This window comes from Oncorhynchus gorbuscha, linkage group LG16, assembly GCF_021184085.1.
Source record: "Oncorhynchus gorbuscha isolate QuinsamMale2020 ecotype Even-year linkage group LG16, OgorEven_v1.0, whole genome shotgun sequence".
Classification (NCBI taxonomy): Eukaryota; Metazoa; Chordata; class Actinopteri; order Salmoniformes; family Salmonidae; genus Oncorhynchus; species Oncorhynchus gorbuscha.
In genome coordinates, this window is record NC_060188.1 from 60835591 (window position 1) to 60861446 (window position 25856).

Sequence of the window (25856 nt, forward strand, 5' to 3'; positions counted from 1 at the left end):
GAATCTGCCTCCTCAACCCTCCTCTCCTCCCTCTCTGCATCCTTTGACTCTCTATCCCCTATCCTCCAGGCCGGCTCGGTCCTCCCCTCCCGCTCCGTGGCTCGATGACTCATTGCGAGCTCACAGAACAGGGCTCTGGGCAGCCGAGCGGAAATGGAGGAAAACTCGCCTCCCTGCGGACCTGGCATCCTTTCACTCCCTCCTCTCTACATTTTCCTCCTCTGTCTCTGCTGCTAAAGCCACTTTCTACCACTCTAAATTCCAAGCATCTGCCTCTAACCCTAGGAAGCTCTTTGCCACCTTCTCCTCCCTCCTGAATCCTCCTCCCCCTCCCCCCCTCCTCCCTCTCTGCAGATGACTTCGTCAACCATTTTGAAAAGAAGGTCGACGACATCCGATCCTCGTTTGCTAAGTCAAACAACACCGCTGGTTCTGCTCACACTGCCCTACCCTGTGCTCTGACCTCTTTCTCCCCTCTCTCTCCAGATGAAATCTCGCGTCTTGTGACGGCCGGCCGCCCAACAACCTGCCCGCTTGACCCTATCCCCTCCTCTCTTCTCCAGACCATTTCCGGAGACCTTCTCCCTTACCTCACCTCGCTCATCAACTCGACCCTGACCGCTGGCTACGTCCCTTCCGTCTTCAAGAGAGCGAGAGTTGCACCCCTTCTGAAAAAACCTACACTCGATCCCTCCGATGTCAACAATTACAGACCAGTATCCCTTCTTTCTTTTCTCTCCAAAACTATTGAACGTGCCGTCCTTGGCCAGCTCTCCCGCTATCTCTCTCTGAATGACCATCTTGATCCAAATCAGTCAGGTTTCAAGACTAGTCATTCAACTGAGACTGCTCTCCTCTGTATCACGGAGGCGCTCCGCACTGCTAAAGCTAACTCTCTCTCCTCTGCTCTCATCCTTCTAGATCTATCGGCTGCCTTCGATACTGTGAACCATCAGATCCTCCTCTCCACCCTCTCCGAGTTGGGCATCTCCGGCGCGGCCCACGCTTGGATCCTACCTAGCGTCCTACCTGACAGGTCGCTCCTACCAGGTGGCGTGGCGAGAATCTGTCTCCTCACCACGCGCTCTCACCACTGGTGTCCCCCAGGGCTCTGTTCTAGGCCCTCTCCTATTCTCGCTATACACCAAGTCACTTGGCTCTGTCATAACCTCACATGGTCTCTCCTATCATTGCTATGCAGACGACACACAATTAATCTTCTCCTTTCCCCCTTCTGATGACCAGGTGGCGAATCGCATCTCTGCATGTCTGGCAGACATATCAGTGTGGATGACGGATCACCACCTCAAGCTGAACCTCGGCAAGACGGAGCTGCTCTTCCTCCCGGGGAAGGACTGCCCGTTCCATGATCTCGCCATCACGGTTGACAACTCCATTGTGTCCTCCTCCCAAAGCGCTAAGAACCTTGGCGTGATCCTGGATAACACCCTGTCGTTCTCAACCAACATCAAGGCGGTGGCCCGTTCCTGTAGGTTCATGCTCTACAACATCCGCAGAGTACGACCCTGCCTCACACAGGAAGCGGCGCAGGTCCTAATCCAGGCACTTGTCATCTCCCGTCTGGATTACTGCAACTCGCTGTTGGCTGGGCTCCCTGCCTGTGCCATTAAACCCTTTCAACTCATCCAGAACGCCGCAGCCCGTCTGGTGTTCAACCTTCCCAAGTTCTCTCACGTCACCCCGCTCCTCCGTTCTCTTCACTGGCTTCCAGTTGAAGCTCGCATCCGCTACAAGACCATGGTGCTTGCCTACGGAGCTGTGAGGGGAACGGCACCTCAGTACCTCCAGGCTCTGATCAGGCCCTACACCCAAACAAGGGCACTGCGTTCATCCACCTCTGGCCTGCTCGCCTCCCTACCACTGAGGAAGTACAGCTCCCGCTCAGCCCAGTCAAAACTGTTCGCTGCTCTGGCCCCCCAATGGTGGAACAAACTCCCTCACGACGCCAGGACAGCGGAGTCAATCACCACCTTCCGGAGACACCTGAAACCCCACCTCTTTAAGGAATACCTAGGATAGGATAAGTATTCCCTCTCACCCCCCTTTAAGATTTAGATGCACTATTGTAAAGTGACTGTTCCACTGGATGTCATAAGGTGAATGCACCAATTTGTAAGTCGCTCTGGATAAGAGCGTCTGCTAAATGACTTAAATGTAAATGTAAATAAAGTTCCCTTTAGATACTGATCTAAGGTCAGGTTAGCATTTTAGTTGCCATAGTGATTAAAGGGTAGGCTGATCCTAGATCTGTGCCAAAGGGAACTACTATCCAGAGCAGCAACAACAGAATAAGATGACGTTGCCACCAGACAATGATCTGAGGCCAGTTAAGACATTGATGACTAAGGTGAAGCTGATCCTAAATCTATTCATATGGGAAACTTTGAGCCAGAGCCATAACACCAGTGGCATCACATCCTGCCTCACATTGTTTGTGTTCTCCTACACCACATGACACTGTTTCAACTCATTGGTGGACACCCAAAGTGCTCCTCAGGAGTCGCTAATAGAATTAGCATCTGTCATTCCAGGCCTGTGCCTTCATGTTTCACTGTCCCCCCATAGCTAGTGGAGAGGGAAATGAAGAAACATATTGCTCCCATTATGTCTTGGCATTTTCCAAAGAAATGTACTGACTGTGTTCCGTAGGAGCAGGGAATGATGTAGGCCAAGATGATGGCTTTGGCAGCCTGAGACAGGAGCGCTCCGACGAGCGAACACTCCAGTGGAGGACAATAGAAAATGTTCCAGTCACAGTTTAGAGACGGCAGCGTTAAACATTCCTTGGCACTGTTACTATTGTTTAACTGTTCAGTGAGTCAGAAATGAAGGGGCCTTTTGTAGAGATTTGATTGTTGCTGGTGTTGGACAGATTGGAGCCGAGGGCACACACAGATGCAGCCAAGTGCACACACAGATAACACACACATACAGTACACGCACCCACACAGACAGGAACACACACAGACACACATACATACAGCCCACACACACCAATAAGTCTAATAGCCACGCACACTCATATTGACATCTGAAGGACCCCCGAACCAGGGTTTCTGTTAGGAAAAAGTGGTGCTGGACAATGTGACCTGAAAGATTTTAATTTACTGGCCATTTGAGAAATTTACCGGACCCATAGTCATTGGGTGCATGACCTAATGGGCATCCACCCATGGTGCTCAGAATGACAGAAATCACATTACAATTTACCTTAACAGAACATGCATCTCCTGTAATGAAGCCACCAATAAAAAGTACAATTTCAAACACTTACCAAATTGCAATTTGCGGGAAAACACCATTGTAAACTGCACACCTGATGTGAGCAGGATGAAAATCTCCATTAGAAACTTACACTGAGTGTACAAAACATGCTCTTTCCCTGACAGACTGACCAGGTTGTGACGAAAATCCAACTCTGTCTGCCTAATTCTTTCTCTCTGCTCTGGTTCTCTTTAACAGGATATCAGTTGGCAGAGCTGGGAGGGTCCTCAGTGAAATTGGACACACCTGGACACGCGTGTGTCCCAGGGATAAACACACCTTTCCTCTATACACCGAGGAGACTCTCTCCACGCAGACACACCGCTCATTTTTTGTGTGACATTTTGGGGATTTTTTGTGTTAGTTTATTTTTGGCACCTCTCAAATAATCAATCAACCAAATGTATTTATAAAGCCCTTTTTACATCAGCAGATGTCACAAAGTGCTATACAGAAACCCAGCCTAAAGCCCCAAACAGCAAGCAATGCAGATTTTTTATTTATTTTTTTATTTCACCTTTATTTAACCAGGTAGGCTAGTTGAGAACAAGTTCTCATTTGCAACTGCGACCTGGCCAAGATAAAGCATAGCAGTGTGAACAGACAACACAGAGTTACACATGGAATAAACAATTAACAAGTCAATAACACAGTAGAAAAAATGGGCAGTCTATATACAATGTGTGCAAAAGGCATGAGGAGGTAGGCGAATAATACAATTTTGCAGATTAACACTGGAGTGATAAATGATCAGATGGTCATGTACAGGTAGAGATATTGGTGTGCAAAAGATATACTGTAGAATCACGGTGGCTAGGAAAAACTCCATAGAAAGGCAGGAATCTAGGAAGAAAGCTTATGCCTATGCCGGGTGGAGATTATTAGAATACATGGCCATTCAAGGCCAGATTGTTCTTCAAGATGTTCAAACGTTCATAGATGACCAGCACGGTCAAATAATAATCTCAGTGGTTGTAGAGGGTGCAACAAGTCAGTATCTCAATAGTACATGTCAGTTGTCTTTCCGTAGCCGAGCATTCAGAGGTCGAGACAGCAGGTGTGGTAGAGAGAGAGAGAGAGAGAGAGAGAGAGAGAGAGAGAGAGAGAGAGAGAGAGAGAGAGAGAGAGAGAGAGAGAGAGAGAGAGAGAGAGAGAGAGAGAGAGAGAGAGTCAAAAACAGCAGGTCTGGGATAAGGTAGCACGTCCGGTGAACAGGTCAGGCTTCCCTAGCCGCAGGCAGAAAAGTTGAAACTGGAGCAGCAGCACGACCAGGTGGACTGGGGAGAGCCAGGTGTCATCAAGCCAGGTATTTCTAAGGCATGAACCTAGGGCTCAGGTCCTCTGGGAGGGAAGGGAGAGGGGAGAGTACTTAAATTCACACAGGACACCAGATAAGGATAATTACACAAGATATAACAGATTGACCCTAGCCCCCCTGTATGTAGAATATTGCAGCGTAGATACTGGAGACTGAGACGGGTGGGTCGGGGGACACTATGGCCCCGTCCGACTATACCCCCGGACAGGGCCAACCAGGCAGGATATAACTCCACCTAATTTGCCAAATTCACCACTAGGGGAATATCAACAGACCACCAGCTTACTACCCTGACACAAGGCTGAGTATAACCCACAAAAATCTCCTCCACTACACAAGACAGAGGGGGCGCAAAACCGGACAGGAAGATCATGTTTGTGACTCAACCCACTCAAGTGATGCACCCCTCCTAGGGACGGCATGGAAGAGCACTACTAAGCCAGTGACTCAGCCCCCGTAATAGGGTTAGAGGCAAAGAATCCCAGTGGAGAGAGGGGAGCCGGCCAGGCAGAAACAGCAAGGCAGTTCATCGCTCCAGTGCCTTGCCATTCACCTTCGCACCGCTGGCCCAGACTACATTCAGTCATAGGACCTACTGAAGAGATGAGTCTTCAGTAAAGACTTAAAGGTTGTTGCCGAATCTGCGTCTCTCACATGGATAGGCAGAACATTCCATAAAAATGGAGCTCTATTGGAGAAAGCCCTGCATCCAGCTGTTTGCTTAGAAATTCTAGGGACAATAAGGAGGCCTGCGTCTTGTGACCTTTGAGTTTATGTATTATGTAGGTATGTACGGCAGGACCAAATCGAAGAGATAGGTAGGAGCAAGCCCATGCAATGATTTGTGGGTTATCTGGGTAGCCGTAGAGTAGAGCATTGCAGTCGTCTAATCTAGAAGTGACAAAAGCATGGATTAGCTTCTTTGCATTATTTTTGGACAAAATTAAGATGGAAAAAACTATCCTTGAAATATTCTTGGTATGTTTGTCAAAAGAGAGATCAGGGTCCAGAGTAATGCCAAGGTTTTATTTGAGACAACTGTACAACCATCAAGATTCATTGTCAGATCCCTTTGTTTCTTGTGACCTAGAACTAGCATCTCTGTTTTGTTTGAGTTTAAAATAAAGACATTGCCGCCATCGACTTCCTAATGTCTGAAACACAGGCTTCCAGGGTATGTTGATGTTGATGTTTCATCGAAATGTACAGCTGCGTGTCATCCGCATAGCAGTGAAAGTTGACATTGTGTTTCCGAATGGCATCACCAAGAGGTAGAATATATAGTGAAAACAATAGTGGGCCTAAAATGGAACGTTGAGGAACGCAGAAACTTACAATTGATTTGTCAGAGTACAAAGAGACAAACTGATATCGTGCCGACAGATAAGATCTAAACCAAGCAAGAACTTGTCTGTGTAGACCAATTAAGGTTTCTAAACTCTCCAAAAGAATGTGGTGATCGATGGTGTCAAAAGCAGCACTAAGGTCTATGAGCACCAGGACATATGCAGAGCCTTGGTCTGACGCCATTAAAAGGTAATTTACTGCCTTCACAAGTGCAGTCTCAGTGCTATGATGAGGTCTAAAACCAGACTGAATCATTTTGTATTAATTATTTGTCTTCGGGAAGGCAGTGAGTTGCAGCGCAACAGCTTTTTCAAAATGTTTTGAGAGGAATGGGAGATTTGATTTCCGGGTCAAGGTTTTTTACGGAGGTGCTATCCTCAGATAATAGCATCATTTGCTTTCGACGAAAAGCCTTTTTGAAATCTGACGTGTTGGCTGGATTCGCAACAAGTGTATCTTTAATTTGCTATATTGCATGTGTGATTTAATGAAAGTTTGATTTTTATAGTAATTTATTTGAATTTAGCACTCTGAATTTTCCCTGGCTTTTGGCCAGGTGGAATGCTAGCGTCCCACATATCCCAGAGAGGTTAAGACATGGTGGTCAGTCAATCCGGGACAGATGCTGTCACAAAAACCATCAAGCACTATGATGATCTAGCTCTTATGAGGGCCGCAAAAGGAAAGGAAGACCTAGAGTTACCTCTGCTGCAGAGGATAAGTTCATTTGAGTTAACTGCACCTCAGATTGCAGCCCAATTAAATGCTTCACAGAGTTCAAGTAACAGACACATCTCAACATCAATTGTCCAGAGGAGACTGCGTGATGGCGTGGGGGTGCTTTGCTGGTGACACTGTCTGTGATTGATTTAGAATTCAAGGCACACTTAACCAGCATTGCTACCACACATTCTGCAGCTGTACTCCATCCCATCTGGTTTGCACTCCAGGCTGTGTAAGGGCTATTTGACCAAGATTGAGATTGATGGAGTGCTGCCTCAGATGACCTGGCCTCCACAATCACCTGACATCAACCCAATTGAGTTTGTTTGGGATGAGTTGAACCGCTGAGTGAAGGAAAGGCAGCCTACACGTTTTTGAATGTGGGAACTCCTTTAATCAGGATACCACGGTTTACTGCCCCTTCTGGAGGATTTGGGTACCCATATAAAACAGGATACATTATTTTCAAAAGTTGCTAATATATGCATATAAAAAATATTATCGAATAGAAAACACGCTAACGCTTCTAAAATCGTTTAAATTGTGTCTCTATGTAAAGCAGAAGGGTCAGGGCATGCATTCTCCCAAAGTCTCTCTTGTAATGGAAAAAGATGGCACCACTTTGACATCATCGTATACGCACTTACCAAGCAGTTACAAGCCTGGGAAGAGTCTATATGTGTTCAGCGCGAAGCCTGCTTCCAATGAGGCATGTAACTGTGAGAATCGCGTGCTCACGAGACTTTGAGCGTGCCGAAAGGTCTCGGTCACGCCAAAAAACAGTGCACCTATTTGCGCGCTCTGCACATTTTCTCTCTTTCCCTCAGGATCGATTAAAAGACGTGTGTGTTTCGCTTCGTCCTCACAATTGCTGTAGACCTTTATAACATGTTAAAGTTATGTTATGAACATAGTTTGACAAGTTTACTCGACATATGATATATATTTTCGACGTTTTGGTGCGCACCCACTTCAATTTTGCCTACATTTTGACCAAAATCAGGCTATTTTGAGAACCGAAAGACGCAGACTTGAAAACTGAACGCTAATTTGGTGAGTATAATCCCTTCCAGGTCTTCTGATGGAAGAACAGCAAAGGTAAGGGAATATTTATGTGTTAATTTTGGGTTTCTGTCGACTCCAAGATAGAGGAGTCATTATGCTAATGTGGGAGCGCCGACTCCCTATTATAGCCTAGTAAACGCAAAATGTAATGTTATAAATAAAAGTAACACAGCGTTTGCATTTAGAAGAAGTGTATCTTCCTATACATATGTAAAACATGCATATTTAGTCAAAGTTTATGATGTGTATTCCTTGTTAGCTGACGTTATCTGCCGGAGCTATCGTCATTTCTCCGGACATTTTAGTAGCATTTTTTGAACGATGCATCATTGTAAACAGAGATTTATGGATATATAGCATATTATTGAAAACAAAATGAATGTACTGTGTAACATGTTATATTACTGTCATCTGATGAAGATTTCAAAAGGTTAGTGAAATGATTTTTCTTTTAATCCTGCGTTTGTTGATTGCATATTTTTTCCTACTTGGCTATGCTAATGAGCTATGTCTGCGGTGGTGGTTTGACATAAATATGTGCTATGTTTTCGCCGTAAAACATTTTAGAAATCTGACTTGCTGGCTAGATAAACAACTTGTTTATCTTTCATTTGAGCTATTTTACTTGTTAATGTGTGGAGGTTAAATATTTTTAGGAATATTTTTGCGCATTGTGCGTTATGGTAATGAGCTTGAGCTGTAGTCACGCTACCCGCACAGGAATATAACCCCCTAACAGGTTAAGACTATTGAAAAAGCATTCCTCGTGAAGCTGGTTGAGAGAATGCCAAGAGTGTGCAAAGCAGGCATCATGGCAAACATTGGAAACTTCAAAGAATCGCAAAAATAAAATATATTCCATATGTGTTATTTCATAGTTTTGATGTCTTCACTATTTTTGTACAATGTAGAAAATAGTAAAAAATAAAGAAAAACCCTTGAATGAGTAGGTGAGTCCAAACATTTGACTGGTACTGTATCTCATCTCTCTCCTGTGGTGCCCCGTGTGATTCTCTTCTCTTGTTGTAGTCTGTGCTGGGGTGCTCAGTTGAGGGGAAGAGCAAGATTTTTTTTAGCTGTCACTTGTGACTATGTCATCTAATGTCGATGAGTTCATTCACATTCTATCAGAGGAACTCTTAGAATTATGTGCTGAAGAACAGCTGTTGAAGATCGCTGAACATTTCCAGATTGAAAAAAAACTTATGTTGATATTGAAGGCCAATCTGATGGAGAGTGGTATACTCGTAGTTACCACTGGAGCAGTCTCTGTCAAGGACTCGCCATCCCCCAGCCGTCTCCCCGTTTCGCTACAATGGCCACTCCGTCTGTTAGTCTTCCAGAAAGAACTGCTTCTGTTACAGTTTGAGCATGACCATGTAATACATGAAAGGTAATTGGAATTTAAACAGGATTTGGAGCTCGCTAAAATCAAGCTGCAATGAGCGGCTAGAATTGTTTAGGGATGGAATGCTCTCGGGGGGCAGTTTACTTAGGGAAGGTGGCCCTGATTCACCTAGCGGTCCCACCTCTCTCAGTCGTGCCCCGGACACATTTGATGTTGTTGGAGTTTGTTTTCGTAGTTTGAACATGTGGCTGATGGTAGGAGGAGGCCAGATTCTGATCGCACTTTAATGTTGCAGTATGTTGACTGGTAAAGCACATGAAGAATATTCAGCTCTTGGTGTAGCCGACAGTGTAATCTATGCTAAGGATTAAATGGATGTGTTACAGATTTACGAATTGGTTCCAGATGCTTACCGCCAACCATTTAGAACTTTAAAAAGGGCTGATAAACAGACTCATGGTGAGTTTGCACAAGAGAGTCTTCTTTGCAGTTTAGTTGCTGGTGTCCCGCCTCTATGGTTTAGACTTTCCAGGGGCTGCGTGACCTGATTATGCTAGAACAGTTTAAGGACACAATCCCTGATCGAATAGCCACGCACATTATGAACGAAAAGTGAAGACTGTCTCTGAAGCTGCTGTTGTGGTTGTTTTGACTTACAAAAGTGGTTTGCAGAGTCCCATATTCAGAGTGAGTGGGGGTGTTCAGAGAGATTTGGGCCTCACCTTTTAATTATGGCAATCAGGTTGAACACTTGGATTCTGAAATGGTGAAAGGCGGTTGTTGTAGGCGTGTATCTTTCATTTCATGTTGAAGGTATCAACATTATCCTTGGGGATAACTTGACTGGTGAGCGAGTATGGCCTGTTGTGTCTCCACCTCTAGTGGTTTCCGCTAAACTGACATTTGTAGGGATTCCCGATGAGAGTGAGCAGAGTTTCCCAGAGGTGTTCTCTGCGTGCGTGGTAAAGCATTCCGTGTGCCGTGGCGACCTGGTTACTGCACCGGCTAACGATACAGATTACAAATAAATCTGTCGCTACTTTCCCTGTTATCCCGTTATCTGTGCCACGCTCGGATCTAATCAAGGAGCAGTGGGCTGACCCCACATTAGAACTGTTGTGTGACCAAATTGTCACTGTGGAACAGGATGATATCTTGATGAGAAAATGGGTGCCTCAGTAGTTTTGTGGCGGAGGCTATTAGTCAGGTTGTTGTACCAATTAAGTTTTGTGAGTTGGTGTTGAAAACTTCCCATGATGATGTTGCTGGACATCTGGTCATGAGGAAAACCCACAATTGCATAATGAGACATTTATTTTGGCCTCGGTTAAAGAGGGATGTTTCTGCGTTCATCAAAACCTGTCACACATGTCCATTAATGGGTAAACCTAATCAATGTAATAAGGCCGGTACCGCTGTTTCCTCTTCCCGCAGTCAGCCAGCCTTTTTTGAGTGTCTGATTGTTGATTGTGTTGGCCCTCTGCTTTGCTTTAAGAATGGTAGTAGTTCCCTGTTCACTATGACGTGTCAGACTACTAGGTTTCCTACTGCCTATCCTCTCCGGTCTATCACGACTAAGTCCATGCTAAAAGCTTTGACTCAGTTTATTTTGCTGTTTGGAATCCCTAAGGTTATTCAGACTGACCAAGGTTCACATTTAATCTCTAATCTGTTTGGTCAGGTTCTCTGTTTGGTCAGCTCCATATGAAACACAATTTGGATAACGCCTATCACACAGAATCAAGGAGCGCTGGAACGGTTCCATCAAACACTTGTTGAGAGCTTATTGTACTGAGGTGGTTAAGGATTGGGAGGGGGTTGTCATGGTTACTGTTAGCCCCCAGAGGTTTCACAGGAGAGCACAGGTTTCAGTCCAAATGACCTAGTGTTTGGACATAGTGTGCTTGGGCTATGCTCCAGGATGACTGGAAGTCTCCCAAGACACCTCCGTCCCTGTTATCTTGTGTGTGACTTCTGGCGACACCTGTACGCTGCTGATGACATGGCTAAAGACAACCTGTCACCTTCACAAGGGGGGATGAAAGGAATATTTGATCAGCAAGGTGAGCCTCGTCACTTTAGTTCAGGTGACCAGGTTCTTGTTCTGCTGCCAAATGTTAGTTCTCCTTTTCAAGCCAAGTTTCAAGGTCCATATACGCTTGAGCACCAGTGCACTGAGCAAAACTATCTAGTTGCCACTCTGGAATGGAGGAAAGCGCATGTAAAGGAAAGCTTGTGTAAATCTGCTAACACCCTATTACGCACGTGGGAGTCCGCAGTGGACATTGAAACCTGTTATTTTGGCCAATACTGTTACATCGCTGGGTTCTTCTTGATCAGTAAATCAGATGGGACAAACATATTTTGGACGGACTACTGTACGGTCTGTACTCGTATTCGGTTATTAGTTTCGGCCTGCGTAACATATCTGCCACTTTTCAGCGCCTTATGAATAGGGTTGTCCCGGTTTGGTCAGGTGTGATATTTATCTGGATGATGTAGTGGTTTATGCAGATATTTGAGAGGAGCATCTGTCCCTTATTCAAGCCTTGTTCGACCGCCTGGCTGCGGGTTGCCTCACTATCAACCTGGCAAAGTGTGAGTTTGCTCAGGCGAGCATTACGTACCTTGGTATGTTGGTTGGGCAGGGTCAGGTGTGTCCTGTTCGGGCTAAAGTGGTAGCCATTGATGCTTTTCCACTGACAACCACTAAAAAAGAGCTGATGCATTTCTTGGGAATTATTGGTTATTGTCGTAGTTTCTTTAGGAACTTCTTTACAGTATTCGCTCCCCAGACAGATTAGCTAGCTAACAGTGCACTTTAACTTGAAATTAAAACAAATTTCGGACAAAATTTGAAACGTGTAATATCTGAACATGTTAGCCGTATAGATGGATGGACACTTCTCCCTCTCTGTCACGGATGCAATGGTTGCCCTTAGTTTGAAGATGTAATCCGGAGACAGGTGTTTTCTCCATCTCTTTAGCTATCACACTCTAATTCCACTAATTTCAAAACTTGGTTCTCCAGAAAGTGGAGAGCAACACTTATGCAGTTCTACTACGAGATATATATTTTTAAAGCTACGTTAGAAAGGATTACCTACACATACTGACCAGCTCAAATAGATAGAAGCATTCTACATGGCAGACCGATCTAAACTTATCTTTCGGCATGTCCAGCCCACTCATTATCTCAGCCAATCATGGCTAGTGGGAAGGTTGCTGACTTTTTCTGTGGCTAAACCAACTAGCTCGTAATTTAACTATTTTATTAATATTTACAGATGCATAGACATTTGTTATTAAGGCACATTACATTTCACATGTTCCAGAAGGCATTTCTGCCAAAAAAATGGCTCTCCTGTGAAGTAGTGACACGTTGACATATGCCTAGTTTCCTAAAATGAGTCACAAATACATCTTTCCCCCATAAATCGAAGAGACTCTCTCCACACACGCAGACACACTGTTGTTTTTTTGTTGTGGCATTTTGGGGCTTGTTGTGTTTGTTTATTTCGGCACCTCTCAACATCCCCTATTATCACCATCTATGCATGCATTCACTCACTTACACTACTGACAACACACACCATTGTTACTTGTATATAGTTTCATTGTTTAATAAGTATGTTTTTGTTAGTCTTTAACTCCACGTTGTCTACCTCTTTGTTACGGCTACGAGCCAGTTAGTAACAAGGTCAATCCAGGTGTAAGCTATGATACCTTATTGAAGTCACTTGTTACATTTAATATATATATATATATTACCTTTATTTTACTAGGCAAGTCAGTTAAGAACAAATTCTCATTTTCAATGATGGCCTAGGAACAGTGGGTTAATTGCCTGTTCAGGGGCAGAACGACAGATTTGTACCTTGTCAGCTCAGGGATTTGAACTTGCAACCTTTCGGTTACTAGTCCAACACTCTAACCACTAGGCTACCCTGCACACTACAATACAGTGTAGATGAAGGGGAGGAGGCAGGTTAACCTTTCTGGCACAGGCGTTCTGCTAGCAACCCACCTCGACAACATCCGGTGAAATTGCAGCGGTCAAATCATGCAGACGAATACATCCTAATAGTACCGGTAAAGTTCGTTAAAACATGTCAAACAAGGTTTAATTTCTCCTCAAGTTGTCCATTGTCTAAATAATCGATAGTATTTCAACCGGACAATGTTGTATTCAATAGAAAGGAAAAACAACTAAGGGCGCGCAATCGGTCATGCGCGCAAACCAGCAATGCATGATTCAACAGTCCATTGATAGAAAGGTCTCATTGTTCTTCATTTATCATGAAAACAAGCCTGAAACAATGTTTAATAAAGACTGTTGACATCTAATGGAAGCCATAGGAACTGCAATCTGGGACCTAACCCATTAGAAACTCTATAGGCATTCAATTTAAAATACCCACATCAAAAAAAAATCCCACTTCCTGGATGGATTTTCCTCATGTTTTTGCCTGCCATATCAGTTCTGTTATACTCACAGACACTATTTCAACTTTAGTGTTTTCTATCCAAATCTACCAATTATATGCATGTCCTAGCTTCTGGGCCTGAGTAACAGGCTGTTTACTTTGGGCACGCTTCTCATCCAGATGTCGAAATACTGCCCCCAAGCCATAAGAAGTTAAGGAAGGAATGTTTACGCCTTGAGGCAACTGAGACATGGATTGTGTATGTGTGCCATTCAGAGGGTGAATGGGCAAGACAAAATATTTAAGTGCCTTTGAATGGGGTACGGTACTGTCATAGGTGTCAGGCTCACCGGTTTGAGTGTGTGGAACTTCAACACTGCTGTGTTTTTCACACTCAACAGTTTCCTGTGTGTATCAAGAATGGTCCACCACCCAAAGGACATCCATCAAACTTGACACAACTGTGGGAAGCATTAGAGTCAACATGGGCCAACATCCCTGTGGAACGCTTTCGACACATTGTAGAGCCCATGCCCTGATGAATTAAGGCTGTTCTGAGGGCAAAGGGGATGCAACTCAATATTTGGATGGTGTTACTAGGGTTTTGCGCACTCATTGGTGCATGCTCAGTCCTCTCCTGTACACCCTGTTCACTCATGACTACACGGCCAGGCTTGACTCGAACACCCTCATTAAGTTTGCCTATGACAAGAGTGGTAGGCTTGATCACCAACAACGACGAGAGCCTATAGGGAGGAGGTCAGAGACCTGGCCGTGTGGTGCCAGGACAACAACCTCTCTCTCAACGTGATCAAGGCAAAGAAGATGATTGTGGACTACAGGAAAAAGAGGGCCGATCATGCCCCCATTCTCATCAACGGGGCTGCAGTGGAGCAGGTTGAGAGCTTCAAGTTCCTTGGTGTCCACATCACTAACTAAACTTGGTCCGGCACACCAAGACACTCGCGAAGAGGGCATGACAAAATCTATTCCCCTCAGGAGACTGAAAAGATTTGGCATGGGACCTCAGATCCTCAAAAGGTTCTACAGCTGCAACATCGAAAGCATTGCATCATTGCCTGGTTTGGCAACTGATCGACCTCCGACCACAAGGCACTACAGAGGGTAATGCGAATGGCCCAGTGCTTCACCGGGACCAAGCTTCCTCCCATCCAGGACCTCTATACCAGGCGGTGTCAGAGGAAGGCCCTAAAAATGGTCAGACTCCAGCCACCCTAGTCATAGACTGTTCTCTCTGCTAAAGCATGGCAAGCGGTACCCGAGCCCCAAGTCTAGGTCCAAGATTCTTCTAAACAACTTCTACCCCCAAGCCATAAGACTCCTGAACAACTAGTCAAATGGCTACCCAGACTATTTGCAGCCCCTCCCCCCCAACCCCTCTTTACAGCACTGCTACTCTCTGTTGTCATCTATGCATAGTCACTTTAATAACTCTACCTACATGTACATACTACCTCAACTAACCGGTGCCCCTGCACATTGACTCTGACCCCCCTGTATATACTGTAGTCTCGCTATTGTTATTTTACTGCTGCTCTTTAATTACTTGTAACTTTTATCTCTTATTCTTATCCATATATATTTTTTAATTGCATTGTTGGTTAGGGGCTCGAAAGTAAGCATTTTACCTGTTGTATTCAGCGTATGTGACTAATACAATTTGATTCGATTTGAATTGAATTAACCCACATTTTAGGTCATTAGCATGACGTTTAAATGTATTTACATCGACTGATATTTCCATCAGTTAATAAAAATAATTATATTGCAATGTGATTGTCAATTTTGCCTACAACCATTGTCTTTATTGGCTTTTCTTTTCTTATTGGCTAATGGAATCCCTGCCCCGAATTTGATTTGTTTGAAAGGTCTTAGTGAGCTATTCGTAAATAGCATATTTGGCATTAAAAGCTGCTTAGCACAGAGAGAGGGCTTGACAACCTGCCTGTGTGGAGGCTCTTCCCTCGGGTAATTGTACAGACGAACCAGGACATATATGTTAACAAATGAGGAGGTGGTGAGGCTGGGATGTAAACACTACAGTATGCCCACTGATGCTATGCATATTATAGATACAGAAAGGAGGAGTTGTGCTACAGCAGCTGAACTAATAAGATGATCTTGGGTTGAGCTTTTATGTTGTTCTGACGCATGGCACTTGTTGAGTTGCTCTCCACACTGAGTGCAAAAACAACAAGTAAAAAAGCACTTTAGAGAATGAAAGAACACTTCAACCAAGTGGGGAGAGAGCTTGTAAGAGGGGTCACACGGTGATGGCATGTTTGTGAAGAGCTCAGGTCAAAAAAAAAGAAGATTATGCCGGTGTCTACAAAAACAATCACAGCTCCACTCTTATCCTGTGTGTGCACACACTGGCAACAACCTTCAAGTAAAAGGTTGGCGATGTTTTGGTTTGTCTTGGGGATACACAGAGGAGATAAACAGCTATCACAACGGTGTTAAGGCTCTGATCGCTGTTTGGACTAAGGTCTCGACAGACAAGAATGAACTAAAATCGCTCAATTAAATCCTTCCTGAAATGTCATCGGCTAGCTCAGAGCTTTGCTCCAAACAAAAAAGACAGCATCATTCTGCACCTGCGGATCTCATTCTGACTCAGAGAGAGAAAGGGGGCGATAGAGAGAGAGAATGAAAGAAAGAAAGACTCCTTTTCCCTGTTGTTTGACTGGTGTAGGTTCAGTGCGATTGAAAGAGATTGGAATGAAATATAAATTAATTGACTGGTACACAGGTGAAGGGAGTAGAGAATGCAGTATCCATGAGACTCTGTTTGATGGACATAAAAGGTTGACTTTCATTATTATACCTTCAACTCAAGAGCACAAAAACTCCATGTAGATCAGGGATGGGAAACTTTGATTGGGGTGGGGGCCACAAAATATCTGAACTCATCATGATGGGCCACAGTGGCTCGCAGATCTGCATACCCACATCCATACACACACATGCCGTCAAGGCCCTATTCTTTTGGGGGCCTTCAGTTTTCTACAGATTTTTCAACTGTGTGTAGAGACAATGTTAGTTTTAAAGCAGGTTTGCTACAATTCAACACATTTTGTCATGGGGCGGAGAGAAGATTTTTCAACTTTTAAACTAATTTCCTGCAATTCTACTAATTTTGCCATAGAGTGGAGAGAAATGTTTGTCTTTTAAAATGTGATATTTGAGTGAGAGTGACTCAGAAAATCAGTGGAGGCCACCAGGTTGGTAATTTTACCATGATTACAACAAGTTTAGATAGCTGGCTAGACTAATTTACCAATCTAATCTAATGACTGACATAACAGCAGAGAAATTGCTGATGCAAAATTGCACCTTGTGAATTCTACTATTGTAACGCTCATCATTGGGACACCGACTGAACCCCCCCCCCCAAAAAAAAATATATACATAAATTTCTTTCTTATTTGGAAATTGATCCTCTGGCCTACAAATGGGGGCCGCGGGCTGCTCCATCCCTGATATAAATAGACATTATACAATAAGACCTCTACAGGTATATTTGACTGGATTTTGCTACACTGCAACATAATGTACCTTGATATTATATATAAAGGTATGTGGACACTCCTTCAAATTAGAGGATTTGGCTATTTCAGCCAAACCTGTTGCTGATAGGTGTATAAAATCGAGCACACAGCCATGCAAAGTCCATAGACAAACATTGGCAGTAGAATGGCCTTACTGAGGAGCTCAGTGACTTTCAATGTGGCACCGTCATAGGATGCCACCTTTCCAACAAGTTAGTTAGTTCATCAAATTTCTGCCCTGCTAGAGCTGCCTCGGTCAACTGTAAATACTGTTATTGTGAAGTGGAAAGTCTACCAAATATTATGGGGGAATATCACTGTATACATATTGTGCAGACAGGGTAAATTACTTTTCCGTCTTCATAACACACACTTGAAGTGTACCTAAACTAACAGGTCTGTGAGAGACAGAATTCTTACTGGTTGGTAGGTGATCAAATACTTATGTCATGCAATAAAATGCAAATTAATTACTTAAAAATCATACAATGTGATTTTCTGGATTTTTGTTTTAGATTTCGTCTCTCACAGTTGAAGTGTACCTATGATTAAAAATTACAGACCTCTACACGCTTTGTAAGTAGGGAAAACCTGCAAAATTGGCAGTGTATCAAATACTTGTTCTCCCCACTGTATATGTCACAAAAATATATGGGGCATTGGAAGTGATCTAGACAATTAGATTGATGGAAGGTACAATCTAACTGCAATATTAAAGCTGATCTACCATCTAAAAATAAAATAAATAAAAGGCTGCAGCTGGAGAAATGTAACCACTCTCATAGTCATAGACCGAGCTATGGATGCAAGGACTGACCATCCGTGATATTGACATGATAGTCTGAACTGTGTTTTGAGGCTCTATCCTGTTTGTTTTCATTTACTTTGTTTACAAACATTGGAATAAAACAAGCTCATATTTTGCGTTCTTATGGGTTAAGACAGTTGAACTGCAGTAACTCATGAGGCATTTCTACATTTATATTCTTCAATAATCAATGGGTACATATCATTGAATCCAAAAATGGATGTAGCAACTAAGGATACCAACTTTAAGTATACAGTGCATTCGGAAAGTATTCCAACCCCTTCCCTTGTTCCACATTTTGTTACGTTACAGCCTTATTCTAAAATAGATTAAATAAACATTTTCCTCACCAATTTACACACAATACCCCATAATGGTTTTTAGAAACAGAAATACCTTATTTACGTAAGTATTCAGACCCTTTGCTTTGAGACTTGAAATTGAGCTCAGGTGCATGAGATCTTTCTACAACTTCATTGGAGTCCACCTGTGGTAAATTCAATTGAATGGACATGATTTGGAAAGGCACACACCTGTCTATATAAGGTCCCACAGTTGACAGTGCATGTCAGAGCAAAAACCAAGCTATGAGGTCGAATAAATTGTCCGTAGAGCTCTGAGACAGAATTGTCTCGAGGCACAGATCTGGGGAAGGACAATTTCTGCAGCTTTGAATGTCACCAAGAACATGGAAGCCTCCATCATTCTTAAATGGAAAAAGTTTGGAGCCACCAAGACTCTTCCTAGAGCTGGCCGCCAAACTGAGCAATCATGGGAGAAGGTCCTTGGTCAGGGAGGTGACCAAGAACCCAATGGCCACACGGCCAGAGCTCCAGAGTTCCGCTGTGGCGATTGGAGAACCTGACAGAAAACAGAGTGAAGTACAGAGATCCTTGATGAAAACCTGCTCCAGAGAGTTCAGGACCTCAGACTGGGGCGAAGGTTAACCTTCCAACAGGACAACGACCCTAAGCATATAGCCAAGACAATGCAGGAGTGGCTTCGGGACAAGTCTGAGTGTCCTTGCGTGGCCCAGCCAGAGCCCGGACTTGAACCCGATCGAACATCTCTGGAGAGACCTGAAGATAGCTGTGCAGCGACGCTCCCCATCCAACCTGACAGAGCTTGAGAGGATCTGTGCCAAGCTTGTAGCGTCATACCCAAGAAGACTCGAGGCTGTAATCACTACCAAAGGTGCTTCAACGAAGTACTGAGTAAAGAGTCTCAATGCTTAAATAAATGTGATATTTCTGTTTTTTATTGCAGGTAGGTAGATTTTTTTTCTTTTAATTTTAGAATAAGGCTGTTTGTTACGTAACAAGATGTGAAAAAACTCAAGGGGTCGGAATACTTTCCGAATGCACTGTATACAGTTGATTGGGGATAAAGCCTTGGATTAGACTAACGTCCTGCCAAGGGGGAGTACTTGGACATCAAGCTGCCTCACAGGAGATAGGCTCCTGCTCCTAAAAGCCGTTCCGGACGCACAAGCCAAGGCTCATGCAAGGCTACTTACTTACTGTAGTCAGTGAAATAATCGCAATGTTTATTTGTTTTTTCATGATAATGATTAATATTTTTCACGCTAAAGTCTTTAGACTAATCCGTACAGTAACGACATAATCTTTCTGCCTTAATTTCACATCATAGTTTGCTCAATTATACAAAACAAATCCATGTTTTCCATGGAATCATGATTCAACGTTTAAGCTTTTCAAAAAGCTTATCCAAATTGCTGTTTCCTCTCCATTTTTGCTAAACAAGTCTAACACAGAAGTACACCTGCTTACTAAGCCCTCCAGATGGTTCCAGATGGTTCCTTATCCTGTCTTTGGCAATAAGTCGCTGAGCATTATGCACATGGTGGAAGCTACAACAGAAGAATTGGGGATAGCTAGCTCCGCAGGGCTATGCATAGTCATAATTAGCCATTCCTCTCAGTGTGGTTAGTAGAATCTAGGCTTGATTGTGTTGAGGCTATAGCTACTACCCTAAGATCAATTCTGTCACTCCTTTCCACTTTGATTGTCTTTAAAGACAATGAATTAGCCCGTCTGCGATAAATGATGAGGATAAGGTCTTCACCAGCCACTGTTTGGTGCTGATGAGTCTAAACAAACGCCACCAAGATTGATTACACACCCCAACAAGATTGATTTGTGTTTATTTTGCAGAAGAAAACATTGATTAGAGGCAATCTCCTGTCTCGAAAAGCTTGGGGTTTTCAAATCGTGTGTGTTCTACAGGGAGGTTGTACAACAGCTACAACAACAGAGAATAAAGTACAGTACAGCACTGATCAATACTGATAAGCAGGGTTGTGTAAGACTCCTATCTGCTGTTTGATCATTTTGTGCTTTGATCACTTTCATTGAATGTCAGACAGGCATTTGAGAGTATGGCAGGTACGGAGACAGCACGGTGTGTCAATGCTGGCAGGAAACCAACAGAGCATCTGCATGCAGAACATCCAAGCATCACAATGAAGCCAATACCAAAGATTGAAACAATCTCCCATATTCTGTCTAACAACTCAGATTGAGTGTGAAACATATCAACCTCTAAGCAGATCATTTTAAAAGAAAAACCTAGACTTCTCATAACAGAAGATTACACAATGTCAGAGATTGAGGGCAATGCTGGAGATAATGAGTATGGTGCTGTGTCCCTAGTTAAAAGTTCCAGTTTATTGGAAACTTGTGTTTTTTCCTGCTGTTTTGAGGCATATGGCTTTGTACAGTCAGTTGTGATAAGAAAGAGTCCGTCTACAGTACCTTGCATCAGTGTGGCATGTACCAGTCCACACTACAATAACACATGCTCACAACAACATACCAAACTTCACAAGACACTGTCATTACCATTGACCCTAAAGGTATGTTTGGGGGTATTATGTCAGGTCTCAGGGACTCACAGCATGTCACTACTACACAATGCTAAACTAGCTGCCATCTGTAACACCTACACCTTGATGAATGCATATGAGAGAGGTCCCATTACAGCCTGTAGGGATACTTCACAGCAACCTTCACAACAGCTGATATCACAACAAACACTGATACTGTGGCATAGGCTAGAATGCTGGGCCACTCTTCAATGAAGATCACTTTAAAAACAAACCCATTTCGATCACAAAGCCATGCTGATCTCAGGGGCACAAAGGCAGTGCGTCAGTCAGAGACAGATGATCCATCTCTTTGGCCCTAAAGCACCACATCTCCACCCAACCACCAGCACAACTCCATCATCAGCAAGTTGATAATAAGAGGGCAGTGGAGAGAGTAATGTCACTCATGAATGTGAAGAGCTGTTTGTGTGTGTTTGTGTGTGTGTGTTTGTGTGTGTGTGTGTGTGTGTGTGTGTGTGTGTGTGTGTGTGTGTGTGTGTGTGTGTGTGTGTGTGTGTGTGTGTGTGTGTGTGTGTGTGTGTGTGTGTGTGTGTGTGTGTGTGTGTGTGTGTGTGTGTGTGTGTGTGTGTGTGTGTGTGTGTGTGTGCGTGTGTGCGTGTGTGTGTGTGCGTGTGTGCGTGTGTGCGTGTGCTCGAGAATTTGTTACTCTTTCTTGTGCTTCTCTGTTGGACTATGAATCTCCCTCTACCTTGCATACCCTGGCTCATCTAAAACCTGTCTGCTCCACCATGACTAAGTCTAATCTTGCAAGTTATCACTTTAATAGAATTCTTCAGCTATAGTTTTGTGTGAAAATGTCCTTAAATACTTGTCTGAGATTATGTTAGGTGAACTGACTGGCTGTACAGCAGTTTTTCTTCCCAACTTTAGGACTTACTTTAAATTAGACAGCCAGAGGCAGGTCTTAGGGAAAAGTGGAAGTTTCTATGATCTCTGATCAATGTCTGTCAGCGAAAATGCCTGTGGATGGACTTTTCAGCTAGTTTGAAAAGAGGTATTTCATCGAAGTGGTTGGTGCTATAGTAGTGCTATGTATAAAGGTCTACCGTATGTGACCGAAATGTGACACTTTCAAACAAGTGTTTAATTTGCAAGTACCCTTAGGTTATGCAGTGGGTGGGTGACCATTCTAATATTCTACTTCCTCTTTTGCTTCTCCTATGCACCTGTGATCTGAGACATTTCTTAAGGAGTGCAAACATTTTAGATTATCTCTTATAAATACTATACATGGCTGTCATAACCACTGCCATCAAATCAACCATAACAACCACTGAGCAAAGAACCAGTGTAACCGATCTCCTGTTACGGCATTGTTAAACATGGCATGGAAATGTTGAACACGTTTGCACCCCCGAGCAGATGAATTAACATTGATATCTGTAAGAGGCTGAACTTAAACATTGCAGAGGTTTACTCTCCACACTGCAACCATCTGTCTGATTTTGTGATCCACAGTGAGCATGAATCCTTAATGGGCTCACACAGAGAGAGAGAGAGAAAAAGAGAGCGAGAGAGAGAAAGAAAGAGGGGAGAGGGAGAGAGAGAGAGAAAGGGATGAGAGAGAGACAGAGAAAAAGAGAAGAGAGAGAGAGAGAGAATGAAAGACAGAGAGACCAATCTATGCTTTGCACCCTGACTCCTAATGAGAAGTCCTGTAGGGTTTCAGGTCTGCTATTTTTACATGCAGGACCACAGTGGAGCCTGATGAGCAACAATTCATGGACAGACAGGCTGAACTATGACAGGGACAGGGCGAGAACAGCTCCATGTCAGGGAGGGTGAGGGTGGGAGGTGGAGGTCCGTCATCATCAAATGAGGGGCTACAGTAAAGGCAGAAAAGGGCTGATGAGAAGGAATGAGACCCCTGAATATGAGGTGTTCCAACAAGCTGTAAAATTGATCTGAGCCTGGTCATAATCATTTAACCAGAGGAATCAATGCCCTCACACAGCCCAGCCTCAACTTTCATTAGAACAAAAGCACTGGCCGGACAATTGAAGAAATTATTAATACGATGATCGATTGGAATAACACAAAAATACATACAGGCAATTCTCGTTTTGTCGTCACCTTCCACCCACCATCAGTTTTGCTCAGTGTGTTGATTTTGCCAGTAAGGAGGAGGCAGGAGGGGCGTGATGTTGCAATGTCTGCCTCACCAGCAAAAAAGTATTGGTCGATTATTACACACTAATGCAATTTCCCTATGATTGTGGTTTAAACTGGACACACGACATCCTGTCCTTGAAACAAAAGCAGATTTACAGACACTGACAATACTTTGGTGACAATATTGAATCAAATATGTCTGCAATGCCTGCAACAATAGTAACCACCCTTCTTTACAGAAAAAGGCCTTTAATTCGCTCATCTATTATTTTGACCTGTCTGCAATTCTAAATTTGTTCCCATACTAAATTCTCAATGTAGTTTGCAAAGTTTTGGCATATGGTCGATAAAAGTTTTGCTTTTGTGCAGAAAGAATCATTTATTTTAGTGTAGCAAAGGGGAGCGATGGTCTGGGTGGAATGTGGAATATATACTTTATTTCTTCATTTTATGTTATTACAGCTTTCGCATGAACTAGATGAAGGAGAATTTACTGAACAAAATGAATTGCAAAACCCAAGGTATAAAAGTTATTTGTTCACAATTAAGAGAGCATAATGTTGTATCATGACATTTTGTTTAGAACTGGGTTGGGGGGCTGCCGATTGATTTCAAACTATTTTATTTATTTATTTTTATTTAACCTTTATTTAACTAGGCAAGACAGTTAATTAAGAAAAAAATCTTATTTACAATGACGGCCTACCAAAAGGTAAAAGGCCTCCTGCGGGGACAAAGACCTGGGATAAAAAAAAAGATACATTATAAATATAGGACAAAACACACATCACAACAAGAGAGACAACACAACATTACATAAAGAGAGACCTAAGACAACAACACAGCATGGTAGCAACACAACATAACAACAACATGGTAGCAACACAACATGGTAACAGCACAAAACATGGTACAAATATTATTGGGCACGAACAACAGCACAAAGGGCAAGAAGGTAGAGACGACAATACAACAAACAAATCAGTCACAACTGTCAGTAAGAGTGTCCATGATTGAGTCTTTGAATGAAGGGATTGAGATAACTGTCCAGTTTCAGTGTTTGTTGCAGCTCGTTCCAGTCGCTAGCTGCAGCAAACTGAAAAGAGGAGTGACCCAGGGATGTGTGTGCTTTGGGGACCTTTAACAGAATGTGACTGGCGGAACGGGTGTTGTATGTGGAGGATGAGGGCTGCTGTAGATATCTCAGATAGGGGGGAGTGAGGGCTAAGAGGGTTTTATAAATGAGCATCAACCAGTGGGTCTTGTGATTGGTATACAGAGATGACCAGTTTACAGAGGAGTATAGACTGCAGTGATGGGTCCTGTAAGGAGCATTGGTGGCAAATCTGATGACCGAATGGTAAAGAAAGTCTAGCCGCTCGAGAGCACCCTTACCTGCTGATCCACAAATTATGTATCCGTAATCTAGCATGGGTAGGATGGTCATCTGAATCAGGTTTAGTTTGGCGGCTGTGGTGAAAGAAGAGCGATTACGATAGAGGAAACCAAGTCTAGATTTAACTTTAGCCTGCAGCTTTGATATATGCTGAGAGAAGGACAGTGCACCATCTAGCCATACTCCCAAGTACTTGGGGGTGACTACCTCAAGCTCTAAACCCTCAGCGGTAGTAATGACACCTGTGGAAAGAGGGTAATTATTCTTACCAAACCACATGACCTTTGTTTTGGAGGTGTTCAGAACAAAGTCAATGATAGAGAAAACTTGTTGGACACTAAGAAAGCTTTGTTGTAGAGCATTTAGCACAACATCTGGGGAGGGGCCAGCTGAGTATAAGTATCATCTGCACATAAATGGATGAGAGAGCTTCCTACTGCCTGAGCTATGTTGTTGATGTAAATTGAGAAGAGCGTGGGGCCTAGGAATGAGGCTTGGGGTACTCCCTTGGTGACAGGCAGTGGCTGAGACAGCAGCTTTTCTGACTTTATACACTGCACTCTTTGAGAGAGGTAGTTAGCAAACGCGGCCAAACCAGGTTTCCTTTCAAATGGTACCAAGAATATAGAAGAAAGGGTCTAAACCATCTGACCCTAATGTTTTTTGGGGGTCAAGTTTAAGGATTTGCCCCTTTTTTCTCCAATTTTTGCCTAAAATGACATACCCAAACCGAACTGCCTGTAGCTCAGGCCCTGAAGCAATATATGCATATTATTGGTACCATTTGAAAGGAAACACTTTGAAGTTTATGGAAATGTGAAATTAATGTAGTAGAATATAACACAATAGATCTGGTAAAAGATAACTCAAAGAAAAACAGTTATTTTGTGCCATCATCTTTGAAATACAAGAGAAAGGCCATAATGCATTATTCAAGCCCAGGTACAATTTAGATTTTGGCCACTAGATGGCATCAGTGTATGTGCAAAGTTTTAGACTGATCAATGAACCATTGCATTTCTGTTCAAAATGTTGTATAAAGACTGCCCAACTGTGCCTAATGTGTTCATTAATAATTGTTCAAAACTGTGCACACTCTTCAAACAATAGCATGGTATTCTTTCACTATAATAGCTACTCTAAATTGGACAGTGCAGTTAGATTAACAAGAATTTAATCTTTCTGCCAACATCAGACATATCTATGTCCTGGGAAATGTTCTTGTTACTTACAACCTTATAGTAATCGCATTAGCCTACGTTAGCTCAACCGTCCCGTGGAAGGGACACCGATCCCGAATACGTTTTAAGGAGCTCCTTTTGCACCTCGGACTCAGTGACTGTCTGCAGGGAGAACTTTGTAGCGGGGCAGCGGAAAAAGAGGGAGAAGCATCAGGGAAAGTTGCATTAGAAGGGGTGGGAGATGAGGAAATGTTGGACAGCCTTAATGAAGTGGTGATTAAAGAGTTCAGCCATGTACTTCTTGTCAGTAACAACAACATCATCAACATTAAGGGACATTGGCAGCTGTGAAGAGGAGGGTTTATT

General features: G+C 43.4%; 1 protein-coding gene across 2 annotated transcripts in view; it reads right to left on the reverse strand.

Moving 5' to 3' along the window:
* LOC124000342 (delta-sarcoglycan-like) overlaps window positions 1–25856 on the reverse strand; it is a 313303-nt gene that overhangs the window by 102709 nt on the left and 184738 nt on the right. The gene's annotated exons all lie outside the window — the stretch shown is intronic.